The 15,402-nt window shown below is 37.2% G+C and overlaps 1 pseudogene; it reads left to right on the top strand.

Moving 5' to 3' along the window:
• The first annotated feature begins 14,495 nt into the window (after nt 1-14,495).
• On the top strand, nt 14,496-15,110 carry LOC102728727 (tyrosine-protein phosphatase non-receptor type 2 pseudogene; annotated as a pseudogene).
• The last annotated feature ends 292 nt before the right edge of the window (nt 15,111-15,402 follow it).

The raw sequence follows: 15,402 nt of genomic DNA, 5'->3' as shown, positions 1-15,402 counted from the left end.
TGAAGAGATCCTTCAACAGATGAGGAAATGTGCCAAGAAAGGCAAAGAAACTTGCCTAAAGTTACTTAGGAACCAAGCCAGAAATAGAACCTAGCTTCCTGATTCTCAGTTCAGTGCTATTTCCATGATACTGTTGGCTGAGGGAACTTGGGTTACCACTTCTCTATGATTCCTTCCCATCCATTAGCACCACTGCTCTTCAACTGAAATGTCAATTCCACATAGCATTTTGAATGTTATTTGAGTCACTCCTTGTGGGATGAAACAAAAAAAAAAAATGTAAGAAGTAAAAAAAAGATTTTTTTTTTTTTTTAAGAAACATATAGGAATTCTCGGAAGGCCATTATGATATACCAAGGAATAAAAGACTTTTATAAAGGAAATATAATAGTCCAAATAGATTTTCATAGTCAAAGTTATGAAAAGGGATAAGTTTTGGCTGGAAGCAAAGTGAAAATAAGATGGCATTATGTGGCTTGTTTCTTGAGAACATCAGCATCTTGATTGGCTTTGTCAAGTAGACTCACAGAGTGAATATCTATGACTGATAGCAGAGTATTTACACTCTAACCTTTTTCAAGGTAGCAAAGAAATTGATTGCTTCTCATCAGTGATCAATTTCAGTTAGTAATCTTACATACTTGAAAAGACTCTGTATTTTTTTTTTCCTCTAGCTGTTTTTAAGATTTTTTTCTGCTTTTAGTTTTTAGCAAATTTACTAGTATGTGCCCACATGTGATGTTCGTTGTAATTGTCCTGCTTAGAGTTCAGAGTGCTTTTTGAATCTGTGACTTAATATGTTTTCATCAGTTTTGACACATCTCAGCTAATACCTCTTCAAATCTTCAAATATTGTTTCTACTTCATTTTATCTTTCTCCTCTGGGCCTCCAAATACAGGCATGTAATACCTTTCCACCAGTATGACATTCATCACTTACACATTTGTTTCTTATATTTTCCATCTTTTTTTTCTTTTCCAGACTAGCTTGGATATGTTGTTCGTATCTTTCTTGCAGGTCACTAATTCTCTCAGTAGCCGTATCTCGTACTGTTGTAACTAGTATACTGATCCTGAATTATCCATTGCTTTATTTTTGTTGTGCCTTTAGTTATTTGCGCTATTCTATTTATTGATTATATTAGACAGTTTATCTTAATGCTTTTATTTCATGATCCCCTGAGTGACTATTTATCTAATATTTATTGAATATAATTTTAGGATTATGATAATGTTATCTTTTGCGAAAGAGAATTTATATTTGTTTCTGGCAGGTAGCTAGGGATACTAGCAATTCCAGCTCACTTTAGTACAATCAAGGGTTGAAATAATTCAACACTGGACTTCTAATGAAAATTGTTTTATTTCTAATTTCTAATTATTCCTAGGTTGTCAAATTTAGCAATCCCAGCCCAGTGGATGGATCATCAGATCACCCGCCGCCCCTCACCTACTCTTTGTTGATTCTTGATTTTCAGTTTTTGTTCTCTTAGCTTCATGAGTGGACTGAAAGTTCTGCACAGCATGTCAGGGTTTTCTATTAAAATGGGCACACATGCTTAGGACACAGCAATCCTCAAAGTCCAGGTCCTCAGTCTGGGGTTCCTTCTTTTCTTAGATCTTGTCCTCCTAAGTCTTCACTGCCTTAGGAATTCTTTGATGCTGTTATACAGATTTTGGTTCATTTTGTCTGAAATTTGCTTTCTTTCAGGAAGAAGATGGATTCAAATGATCTAGTCTTCCGTTATTAGAGGTGAACCTCCCAAATTTTATCTTTGAAATTTGTCCCATTTTTATGTACTTGAAAAATTCTCAATTTTTTAACATCAAGACTTTTGGGGAATGAAGTTACCATGCATGTATTTTTTTCCTTTTTAACTAGCAATACAAAGCTATGACATAGCAAAAAATAATTCAACAGTACTTTTAAATCCTTTCAAGATTTGCAGGTAGAAATTCAGTAGAGTCTCTTGGGGGTGTGGAAAATATAGTATGCTATGTCTTTTTTCATGATTCCTTTAATACCAGAATTGTTTCAGGTATTTCTTCCAGAAATTCAAGTAATATCATTTTTATTTCCTTACTAAATATTTATATTGTGGGAAATAATTGGTAATTATAGAGTTTTTCTGTTGCTAACATACTGTTGAACATTGTATAATGTTAACTAGAAGCTTATAAAGAATCAACTTTTACATAAGTAAAACATCTCATTTCCAGTTTTCAAAAAATTACAAATGGAAAGCAAAAGCTATCTGCTATTATATATGATTTATTACTGTATATGAACATTAGATATGCCTACTTAGGTATATGTATATATTTTTTACTGTACTTTAGATTCACAAAATTGAATTACTCAGAATCCTTGGTTCATGGCACACTTTTATTATTGACTCATATGGTCCTCATAATTAAGGTAGTAATTTATAACAAATTAACATTTATAAATTTGACCTGAAAATTAGAACATTAACTGTAACTTCTATATATTTGTTATTCCCCTAACCTGTCTTTATTTCTGTTCTCCTGATGCATCCACTTTCCTGAACGTGTGTTTATCATATATGCCTACATGATATATTGCTTTATTTTATATTGTTTTAAAATTTTTTCTAGAGCCTCAACTCTTAAAAGTATGCTGTTCATTGTCCTCTGGGACTCATTTTACTATCCTATTATTCTACTAGTATTCTTATTTTTTGCATGAGCTGGAGTTCACCTGTTTTCACTAATGTATAATATTCCGCTGTGAATTTACCACAATTTATATACTTACCTGTTGTGAGCGTTTAATTTTTTGTGTTTTATAATATAATGAACAATTCTGCTATGAAAATTTTTGACATCCTACCTTGTGTATATTTATAAGATCTTCATTGGTTATATTGATAGATTTCCAGGATTTATAATATATGAATGTTCATATTTTAAAAATATGATTGTTTTTGGCCAGCCTATTATCATGGGCTGGTTAGGTGTGGATTCCACTGGGTCTCGGGTGTACTCTTGTTGGGTCACTGGGCTGGTCCTTGGGTGGCAGGACTCTTGCTGGACCATAGTAGAGCAGGGCTGGAGGCAGGTCACAGAGCTGCTTCCAGGACAGCAATCAGGTCCGAGACCAGCAGGCCTGTTACTGGTGGTATGGAGGGACATGGCTCGTCCCAGGCACCTTAGCAGAAGGGGCTGATGGCAGGACTGTGGACAAGTGGGACTGGAGCTGAGTCCACAGGGGGGCTGGGGCCACAATCAGTGGTTCTGCCTTCTCATAGTGACCCTCTTCAGTCTTGGGCTTTGTCAGAGTTACACAACCTCTTACTTGGGTCCCAAAGCTCCCATAAAGGCACTTTAATGGAAAAGCTGCCAAATATTTGCTTTCGTCAGAGGGTGTGGGCTGGGAACTTCCTATTCTGCCGCATTGCTGATGTCACCGCATAAGAAATCTTATTGATGCCCATGCTCTCTTATACTTGTTTGGTTGGATTTGTTGATTTTTGCTTATTGAGTGTGTATAAAATGATACTTTACTATGGCTTGGATTTGCAGTCTGTGATTAATGAAATTGGGCAGCCCTTCAGTTCTTTGGCCATATATGTTTCCTCTTTGGAATCCCTTTTCATGTCCTTTGCCTCATTTCTCCCGTTGGGTTATTTGCCCTTTTCTTACTGTTTTGTTGGAATTCTAATTTGTATCATTTACACTAATCCATGCGTTTTATGTTTGCAAATTTTTTCCCCCCAGTGTATATCCAGTGTTTTACTTTCTTGATAGGTCATTTGATAAAAATTCTTATTTTAAGATAATCCTTATAGGATATGGAATTTTTTTATGAAGGAATAATTTGTTCAGGTCACTGGGTAAAAATTGCTTCTCATTTGGATATTAGAGGGTTATGAAGGGCCAGTATCTTTCTCTCCAATGTTCACTTTCATTCTGAAATGAAATGTACCCAGAAATGGGTACAAACTAACCATTAATCTCAAATGTCATTGCTAAGCCAGCTGAACTGAAGCCTGAGTTTCCTGGTATCTCTGATCCATGGCTTATTCCTATCTAAGAAAAAGAGAACTTTGACTCTGTGTTAAACAGGCTCACATCACAAGAGGCAGAGCTTCAGCATACGTGCTTCACAGGCATTTGTGGGTGGGATAATTGTGCTGCCTTTACTGTAGCTCCCAGCCAGGTCTATAGATGGTTTGCAAAGGCCGCTAAGTCCATGTGAGCCACAAATAGCTAGTATGAATTTTATGCTTGGCGTACAATTGCAGGGCTTGACCAGCTGCCTCCAGTTCGGTTCCTCTTTGTGTGAGCTGCATTCAGCACCGAGAGAAGGCACCGTGGAGCAGTTGACTGCCAAGAATCCCGTGGCTTGTCCTCCAAGCGCTTTCTACTCCCATCCCACTTCGCGGACTCACATGGGCTCCAAACGTGCTAATTATAATAACTCTGACAATGTTTTTTTTTTTTTTTTTTTTAATTTCAGAGACCTAGATTTTGGTTTTACCCTTAGAAGGCTGGAGAAATTTACTAAAGAACAAAAAGAACAGACAATCTTAGTATATAGTGAACAGTGCAAAAAGGTGATGAAATCATCATGGGTCCTGTCTAAAGAAGGAATTAAAATGGGTTGTACCTTACACATTTGCCTTCCAGAATGGCCTTATTTGTAATTTGAGAAGAATATCTTGGTTTAAAAATATGCTTTGGCTTTATTGTTAGAGCAGGAATTTTGGGAAGAGTGAAAGAAAAAGAAAAAGTACAACAGGCAAATTAAATTGGAGGCAGGGGGAAGAAACATGTTCTTAGGAGAATGGTTGAAATCTTAGAGGTCTGACTGACTAGATAGGACAAATTAAAGAAGATAAGTCCCCACTCAGTTGCTCTTGAAAGTGAGACCATAAAAGAGGGACCTTTTTCTTCAATTGTTCTAGGATAGGAGAGGGTGACTGGGGCCTAAAGAAGTTTAGCTGGAGCATAGTATCAGGATCACAGAGAGTAAAATGAAATTGTTATGCTGAGGGACCCCAGATCTAACAAACTCTTGGAAAATGTCCTCTTAAGGTTGTAAACAGGGAATCTTTAATGAGGACTAACCATATGGATACAGAATACTTGGGCAGATTTGAAAGGGAATGAAAGAAAAAAATCAGCCTTAAAAACAAAAAAGTACTTAGTGTAGATCTTCTCCAGCCTGGGCTCGACGCTTGTTTGATGGGACAGTGCTTGGGATGACTTCACTCGGGAGGTGAAGGTTGACAAGGTTTGTCCTAACAGCGGATGTTTTTGGCAACACCAGAACTCACTGACTGTATGTCTCTCACGATATGGCTGGCCCCTTACAAGACAAAACCTGGAGAAAATTGTGTCAGAAAAGCAGATAATTGGGCTTAAAAATGAAAAGATATGAAAAACAAAGCAGCTACTGAGCTTTTCTGAATAGCCAGCCATACATGTGGTAGAGAAGGAAAAGAATCAAGTTAAGAAGGAAGTTGAGGGCGCCTGGATGGCTCAGTCGTTAAGCGTCTGCCTTCAGCTCAGGTCATGATCTCAGGGTCCTGGGATCGAGTCCCACATCAGGCTCCCTGCTCAGTGGGAGGCCTGCTTCTCCCTCTCCCACTCCCCCTGCTTATGTTCCCTCTCTCGCTGTCTCTCTCTCTCTCGAAAAATAAATAAAATCTTAAAAAAAAAGAAGCAAGTTGAACAATTTTGAGCTTTCTTAGAGTAGCAGAACAGCAGATAAAAATACAACGTCAGAGCCTTCTTCCTTGTTGCAGAAAAATGTGTAGCAGAAAGAAGTGTTGCTCAAAGTCTAGAACATTCAAAAGCTAATGAAAGGCAGGGTCTGCAGAGGGTGATTCTTCAGCAGAAACAAAGTTGGTGGTAATAGGAAAACCTACTGTCATAGGCTAAGTAAGTCTCATAAGCCTAGGACATTCCAGAGCAAGTGACATTAGTCACAGTAGTACAGTTCTGCCTCCTGGACAACTCTCATCCCTAAATGCAGTGCTGGGGGTGGGGGTGGGGACAGGAAATTGAGCCTCAAAAAGCAAATGAAATGAAAAAGCTTTGAATATGGTGAATAAGATTGAAAGAACGTCACTGAGACCTGGTGACTGGGTCTCTGACCCCTGCAAGTTTCAGAACTTTGCCAGAAGTTTCTCTGATTGAAGCTAGAGAATGCAAAAGTAGATTCTCCTCCTCCTCTCCATACTATGGCAGACTTCACAGTCTACTGGTTTTGGACCATGGGCAAGTAAGTAACTGATGAGCTAGGAATCTGATGGACTAGAAATTAAATTTTTTCTGCATTCACTCTCCTTTCCTCACATAGCACTGAACTTTTTGGTCTTTGGGAGCACTATGTGCTGGTTTCTGGGGACATTTTTTATCTTTTCCTGGGGTAATCACTTTGGATCTAGGATTAAGCTGTTTTTTCACTGTGACTCCAAAACTTTTATGTATCCTATTAACTTTTTATACTTTCTCAGTGGTGGGGTCCATAAGCAAAAGAATTTAACTCCTGATATCTCGAAGGGACCATACTCATTACCATGGAACATAACTCAGACAACCACCCAACTAGTTAGGACTTTTCTAAAGAATACAGGGAGCTCTAATAATTAATAAAAGAATTATTATTATTATTTGAAGGTTTATGTATTTATTTGAGAGAGAGAAAGAGCATGCAGGAGCAGGGGGAGAGGCAGAGGGAGAGAGAGAGTCTCAAGTAGACTGTGCTGAGCATGGAGCCCAGCCCAATGCAGAGCTTGATCTCGTGACCCTGAGATCATGACCTGAGCTGAAATCAAGAGTTGGATACTTAACCAACTGAACCACCCAGGTGCCTCTATTAATTATTATTATTATTATTATTATTAGATTTTAAAAGCCAGGATGACAATGTTGGGAGCTTAATTTCTTGCTGAGAACTTCATAATGGAGAGTACTTATGTTCAAATTTGGGTCATTTTTATGTTATTGCTACTGTATTATTAGAGAATAGTTATGTTTCTGTTTGATTTCCATGTGTAACTTCTAGTGAGCTATGATGGACCCAAATTAGAATGGGAAACAAAATAAGTAAATTTTTAGCCTAAGGTACAACAGTACTTTGGAATGTTTATTTAATATGGTATTCTTACCCAATTCCCAATACCCAGTGGGGAAAAATCTAAATTGGCCACAGTGGAGCAGTGGTTGATATTTGGAGAAGAGCCTCATGAAGGAGAGGACTCACCTGAAGCTCATCTCTTTCCCGGAGGGACGCAACAAACTCTTGATGCCTTAAGTTGAGGGGAAAAAGCTTTCTCTCTTAGTTAAAACAGATCTATAGACTGGTTGTGATTTATGCACTGTCGTAATGGAACAAATATTTTTTCTCAGCATGTTGGGAACCTGCCCCCCAATGCACTTAGATTTGAGTTGTTTTTTTTTTTTTTAATCAGGAATTTACTTTATCCCAATTGGCTAAGGCAGTTCAGTTTCCTGTCTGTTTGCTGTACTTAAACTTCTGCCCCACCCCTTTTATTACCACTGATTTAAGAATTTATCATATACTGCCCTAGACCAAATGTAGAGTTTATGACTCCAGTGTTCATGGGACTTGATTAGATCCAAGGCAGCACATATGGTGAAATGTGCCATCTCAACATTTTGTCAATTATGCCAGTGTACTTGTGCCAAGGAAAGTGATTTCTCCCTCCTAAAGACATATGAGCCAGAAAGAAGTTCTTTGATTTCTTGTTTTATGTGACATTCTGTCTGCAATTAGCAGGCTTCCAGATGTTCATGAATTTTATATTCAACTTATATAGTCATTTATGTTTCCCACCAGAAAGCAGAGTGGTTTATGTTCCAGAAACTCAATCGAAAAACATTTCTTCTAACTTGAACTTGAAATGACTAAATATTTCATAGTGTAACTTCTAATTATAAATGTTCTGTGAGATTAGAGGACTTTTATTTTTATCTGGATAGTTTGAATTTTATCCACACTCATTGAACAAACATTTGAAAATATTTCCTTCAGTTTGGAGCTGCGTGGATCTTTCTTTTTTTTTTTTTCATTGATAGGATTCTTCTGCTCGCCTCCTAAAACTGTATTTGAAACTTCTAACCTCATTTCAAAAATCACATTTGTTGTGTTATATCTTCTGTTTTTCATAGGCTGTGAGGTTCTTGAGAGGCCTCTGCAATACTGAACATAGTGTTTGTTAGTACTAAATCATTCTCTCTTGAGATTCAGAGAACAGTTATTTATAGATCATTTGTTTTAACTGATTTCCTGTTTTAAGCACCACACGCTATCACCATTATCCAGGATTAAAACATGGAGGTGTCTCTTATGTTACCTGTAAAACTGAAACCTGCATTACCACTCTTGTTCTAAGCAGGTATCAATTTAGCATGGAGTCAGGTTGAATTAAGGTAGGGAAGCAGCCAGATTTACCACAATCCTTTGAAACAAAGGAAGTTTCTTCTAAAGTCAGTTTTTGTTTACGTGTGCAGCAGTTCTAGGATACCAAAAATCAAACATTCTTTGTATATAACTTTGTTAAGGTTCAGATGCATAAAGCTATAACTTTGGGAGGTATCACTTGATTTTTTTTTTGAATGTCATTCTACAATATTCTTTACAGAGAGTACTAACCTTCAAGGGATGAAGAACAATCTTCTAATACAGGCTGTTTCTTTTGAAGAGAGTAAAAAAAAAATTCCTTATATTGCATAAAATCTACCTTTTCCCACTTCAGTTCATTACCTAGTTCTTCACTTTAGAATAGCATATGATAAATTTAATTCTTCCTCCACATATACTTTCAATATCCTACCTTGGTCTTTCTCCTCTTCCTCGGACTCTCCCCCTTCCCTCAACCTCCTCCTTCCCCCCCCAATCCTTCATTTTTCTTCTTCTAAAATGGCTTTATTGAGGTATAATTTACATACCATGAAATTTTTCCACTGACAGTATACATTATAGTAATTTGGGGTATGTTCATTAGAGTTGGGTACTCATCATCACAGTCCACTTTTAGAATATTTTCATCACCCCTAAAAGTTCCTGTGCTTATTTGTAGTCAGTCCCCAGCCTAGGGCAATCACTGATGTGCTTTCTCTGTATATAGATTTAAGAGGTTTCATATAAATAGTACCATATCATATGAAGTCTTCTGTGTCTGGCGTCTTTCATTTAGCATAATGGTTTTGAGATTCATTCATGTTGTAGAATGTATCCATAGTTTCTTTTTAATGCTGAATAGTATTCTATTGTATAGCTCTTTCACATTCCTTTTATCTCTTCACTCATTGATGGGCATTTGGATTATTTCCAATGTTTGGTTATTTTGAATAATACTTCTATGAATATTAATGTTCAAGTCTTCAGACGTATGTTTTCATTTCTCTTTCATTTCCATACTTAGGAGTGGGATTACTGCATTGTATGGTAAGTATGTGATTAATTTTTCAAGAATCTGACAAATGTTACCATTTTGTGGTGTTCCATTTTATATCCGACTAGAATGTTATGAGTGTCACAGTTGTCTCCTTATCTTTGCCAATGCTTAGAATTGTCAGTCTTTTTTATTATAGCCTTCTTATTGTGGTTTCAGTTTGCACTTCTCTAATGACTAATGATACTGAACATCTTTTCATGTGTTTATTGTGATTTATATATCTGCTTGGGGTAATGTCTAGTCATATTTTCTTTGGTGAAATGTGTTGCCAGCTTTTAAATTGTGTTGTCTTCTTACAGTTTAGTTGGTAAGGGTTCTTTATATATCCTGGAAATGAGTTCTTTGTTAGATATATTATGTGCAAATATTTTCTTCCAGTCTGCTTTATTTGCATTTCCTACTGTTGTCTTTTGAAGAGTGTATATAATTTTGATGAAATTCAAGTTATAATTTAATAGTGACTTTGTAATAAGTTTTGAAATTGGGTAATGTAAATCTTCCAACTTTGTTTTGCTCTTTAAAAATTGTTTTGGCTATTTTAAGTCCTTTGCATTTTTATATAAATTTTAGGGTCAGCTTATAAATTTCTACAAAGAAATCAGCTGGGAATTTGATAGAGTTAACATTGAATCTATAGATCAGTTTGAGGAGAATTGTCATATTAACAATAGTAAATCTCTTGTAAACATAGAATGTCTCTCCATTTACTTAGGTCATTGTTGACTTCTTGCAGTTAAAGATGTGGTTTCAATATACAGGCCCTACATTTCCATTGTGGAATATATTACCCAGTATTTTATTCCTTTTGATGCTATTATGAGTGGAATTAGCTTCTCAGTTTCAGTTTTCAGTTGTTTGTCGGTCTTTGGTTGAAATTGATTTGTGTTTTTCTAGTTATTTTAGTTGTCAAAGTAGGATGAGGGAAAAAGTAGGATGAGCTTGTGTTCTGGGCTTCCTCTCCCCATTAAATGGCCTTGTAAGGGCTATCATTTTCTCAAGAGCACGGAATATTGATGAGAAGTTGAGTTACTTGTGTTCAGAATATATAAGTATTATATTTATTTTATTTTATTTTTTAATAAAGATTTTTTTATAAGATTTTATTTATTTATTCATGAGAGACAGAGAGAGAGAGGCAGCGGCAGAGGGAGAAGCAGGCTCCCCGCAGAGCAGGGAGCCCGATGTGGGACTCCATCCTAGGACCCTGAGATCATGACCTGAGCCGAAGGCAGACGCTTAACCATCTGAGCCACCCAGGCGCCCAATAAGTATTATATTTATAAGTTGTATTCTTGTTAGGTGGGTCAGCAGTCAGTCTATTAAGCTTAATAAACATCTCCCAGTCTTGATGAGGGTAACAAACCAGAGAGGTTATTGAATGGGATACCCATTCATCAAAAGGTGTGAACCCTGAGGGTCCTGTATATAAGGCCATCATTCAACAACCCAGAGAGTGATGAAAATTTGCTGCCTTTCAGTGGTTATTGAGATGTTACTGTGACCCTGTGTGAGCCAAGTAGTCTCTTTGTGACACTCCATGACCTGCCTGCTTCCTATGGCCCTGTCATTACCCCAGGAAGCAAGAATATTCTGCCCATCATACACTTCCTCCTTCCCTTCATCAGCTGTAGGAGATCTTGCCCTTAAGTGACCAGATAGTTAACTCTCTCCTAAAATTTGTTATTACTTATTAAATTGGGATTATTTGTTTTCCTACTAGAGTTCCTAAATTATTTATTTATTTATTTAAAGATTTATTTATTATTTTTATTTGACAGAGAGAGACACAACGAGAGAGAAAACACAAGCAGGGGGTTGGGAGAGGGAGAAGCAGGCTTCCCACGGAGCAGGGAGCCCGATGCGGGGCTCGATCCCAGGACTCTGGGATCATGACCTGAGCCGATGGCAGACGCTTAATGACTGAGCCACCCAGATGCCCCTAGAGTTCCTAAATTATTTGATTAAAAAGGAAAACAATAACAGTCTTTTGTTCCCTGACCTCCTCTGTTGAATCTGGAAGGATCTTTGCATATTATTAAAGATTAAATTTGACCAAATATAGCAAAGGCCTGGGTATAATGATTTAATAAAGGCTGGTTCAGTTGCTACCTACCTATCCATCTATCTATCTGTCTGTCCTACATTAAGAGGTCTGAAAAGTATTCTGGAGGTGATCAGAGATATTTTGGCTATTCAGCAAGTCATTGAGGAGTTAAAGCTCCTTCTAGCTGCTGTTCCACCATCTTTAGTATATGGCTCTGTCCCTATGCTTGCAATGTCCTCAGGCATAGCACCCATTTTCCTGGTTGGAAGAATAGGAGCATGTAGGGGCCAAAGGAAACATGCTGAGTCTGCTTCCTTCATCAAGCTTTCCTGGTGAAACTTTTCATATGTCAGATTTGTGTCACTTGGCCAATCCTAGCTGCCTGGGAGTCTGGAAAGTTGAATAGTTAAAGCTGAGCATATTCTCAGCCAGAAAAAAAAAAAATTGTGCTCCTCTTAGTAAATGTGGTAGATATTACCAGCGATTACCATATCTGATTCTTCTGCCCTTCTGGGTATTGTGAAGCCTGTAGTCCTCAGCCTCCTTTCCATAGGATCAGTTCTGGCCAATGAAATGTGAAAAGAAGTGACAGAGGTCACTTGTAAATGAGAAAGGGGCATTTAAGGGGCACCTGGCTGGCTCAATCAGTAGAGTATGTGACCCTTGATCCTGGGGTCGTGAGTTCAAGCCCGACCTTGGGCATATCGCTTGCTTAAAAAAATAAATTCGTTTAAAGTTTCTTCAATCTTGTCTTACCTGCTAGGATCATCCAGAGACTGTGTTTCAGATAGTACACCTACAAGAGTGTGGAGCCTTTTTTAGCTTGGTCCCCTTTGCCAGTCCACGTGGCACATATGATATGAGCAAGAAAGGAACTTTTGTTAAACTGAGATATGTGTTCTGTTACTGCAACATAGCCTAGTCTGTTCTAATTAATGTACTCAAGAAAAGGGGTTAATATATATTGGCCAGGCAACTACCTGGATCTGCCACACTCTTCCACAGAGCCTATTTCTACTGAATCCCCAGAGCTGTGGTGGTTATCACTTTCCTTTCTATTATTATATTATGGACAAATTTTAAATATATACAAAACCAGAGAGAATGATATAATAGCTCAATGTATATCCATCAATCTATGACCAATCCTGTTTATTTTTACTCTTACCCTCTTCTCCCCACCCAGATTATATTTAATCAAATCCCAGTCATCACATAATTTCATGTATAAATATTTAAGTATATGTCTCTTTAAGATAAATATTTTTAATTTAACCATAATACTATTTTCACAGCTAAGAAATTAACAATAATTCCTTAATATTATCAAATAGTGTTCACATTTCACCTATTGTCTTATAGGGGATTTTTTTTACAATTTTATTTGTTCAAATTGGGATCCGCATAAAGTTTATAACTGTGACTGCCTGATACATCTTTGAATTTAGAGATTAATCTGGATGTTTTCTCCTCTACTTCTGAAAACACTGTCTTTTTTTTTTTTTTTTTGAGAGAGTTTCCTACAGTTTGGATGTTGCCATGTGCCCCCATGGTGTCTGTTAAATGTATTCATCTCTCTGTCCAAGCATTTCCTGCCTATTGCTAAATAGATCTAGAGACTTGATCAGATTGAAGTTAATTAATTAATTGACAGGAGCATTTCATAGGTATACTTATCAGCAGGCACGTAGTATCTGCTGGTCTCTACCACCCCCCCTTTAAATGATTAAACACCCTAGAGATAGCTTCTGTTCTTGACAGTGTGGATGCGTGAGGCTTTTGGTAACATTCCGATTGTATTGGCAGGGCCATACTATCAATTTCAGCACAATTGAATTCTCTCTCTCTCTTTTATCAACTCTCTTGGAGTATAATTTACATAAATAAAAATCATACATTTTAATTGAACAATTTGATGAGTTTTGACAAATGTATACATTCATGTAACCATCCCCACAATTGAGGTATAGAACAATTTTATCATCCCCAAATCCCTTGTCTTCTTCCTGGGCAATTTCTTCTTCCTGACTCCATGCAACCAGTGATCTACTTTCTGTCACTGTAGATTAAAATTTCATATAGACCATCCAGAGTTTCATAAAAATGGAATTATGTGGTATGTACTCTTTTGTGACTTCCTTTTTTTGCTCAGAATAATGTCTGTAAGTTTTATCCATGCTGTTGGGTGTATAAGTAATTTGTTCCTTTTTATACTTGAATAGAACTCTCTTGTTTGGCCATGCCAAAATTGTTTATCCATTCACAAGTCGATGGACATGTGGATTGTTTCAGGGTTTTGGCTATGAAAAAATTGCTATAAAAATTCCTGTACAAGTCTCTGAATGGATGTATGTTTTCATCCTATAGTGTAAATCCTAGAAGTGAGATAGCTGGGTTATAGTACTGGCATATACTCAACTCTACGAAAATGCCAAACAGTTTTCTAAAATTATAGTTGAGAAGTGTTATATTTCCATCAGAAATGTATGATAGTTCCATTGCTTCACATTTTTTCTAACATTTGGTATGTCAGTCCTTTTAATTTTAGCCATCTAATGGGTGTATAATGGTATCTTTTTTTTATTTTAATATTTATTTCCTTGATGATTTATGATATCGACCATTTTTTTCCAAGTGCTTACAGGTTTTTTTTAAAAAAATTATATATATATCTTTATTTCTCCCTCCCTACCTACCTACTTATCAATCATCGTCTATTTACTTGTAGTGAGGGAGAGAGAGCGATGGCTGGACCCATCTGGGAGGACTTTCCTCGATGCCCCAGATGTTTCCCAAGTGCTCTACCCTCTAGATGATTGGAATTTGAATGATTTTTCTGTTGTGTATGAGCTCTGAGAATTATTTATCTTACAGGTCTTTGGTTGTTTTTTATGTGCCTCATGAAATTTGATCCTACACTCCTCTACATGCACCACTTAGCCCTCAGCGGCTCTCCCTGGATGGTGCAGGGCCTGAGCCGCTCTGCTCCCAATGCCATGTCTGCCACTGTCCAGTGGGAGTTTGAGCAGTTGGATGCTCAGAATCACTAGCAGCAGCTGTACTTGGAAATTTGCAGAGTCTCATAGAATGGCCAAGTTTCCAGAAAACAGAAATTGAAACAGATACAGAGATCTAAGCCCCTATGATCATAGTCATGTTAAACTGCAGAATGCTGAGAATGATTATATTAATGCCAGTTTAAGTTGCCATAGAAGAGGTGCATAGATGTTACAACTTAACACAGGGGCCACTTCCTAGTACAGGTTGGCATTTCTGGCCCATGGTTTGGCGGCGAAAGACCAAAGCAGTTGTCATGCTAAACTGAGTTGTGGAGAAGGAATCTGTTAAATATACCCAGTACTGGCTGACAAAATATGACCAAGAGATGCTGTTTAAAGAAACAGGATTCAGTGTGTAGTTCTTGTTAGAAAATGTGAAGTCATATTATACATCTACTGCAATTAGAAAACATCAAGGAACGGTGGAAAGAACTTTCTAAGGCAGACTTATGTCTTGCTTTTGATCATTCACCAACCAAAATAATGACTGAAAAATACAATGGGGATGGGATAGGCCTAGAAGAAGAAAAACTATACAGGACTGTCCTCTAAAATGCAGGGTACTATGGAGGAGAACAGCGAGAGTGTCCTATGGCAGCATATTCAAGAGGACCAAAAAGCTAACATGGCTCAGAAGGTGCAGCAGATGAAACAGAGGCTAAAGGAGAGTGAATGAGAAAGGAAAAATTTTCCCAATTAAAAAAAAAAAAAAGGCAAGCAAAGAAACAAAAATTTTCCCTAAAGTCCTCTTTGAAGGAAAATTCTTATTGGCACAGTGAGGCCAAGATTGACAGACATCTAAATATCCATGACTTGAGAATATTCTGCAGCTATATACATTTTG

Source organism: Leptonychotes weddellii, chromosome 7, assembly GCF_054177405.1.
Source record: "Leptonychotes weddellii isolate Sample4059 chromosome 7, ASM5417740v2, whole genome shotgun sequence".
Lineage (NCBI taxonomy): Eukaryota > Metazoa > Chordata > Mammalia > Carnivora > Phocidae > Leptonychotes > Leptonychotes weddellii.
The sequence above is the reverse complement of the archived record's forward strand: the minus strand, read 5'-3'. Positions and strand labels throughout refer to the sequence as shown.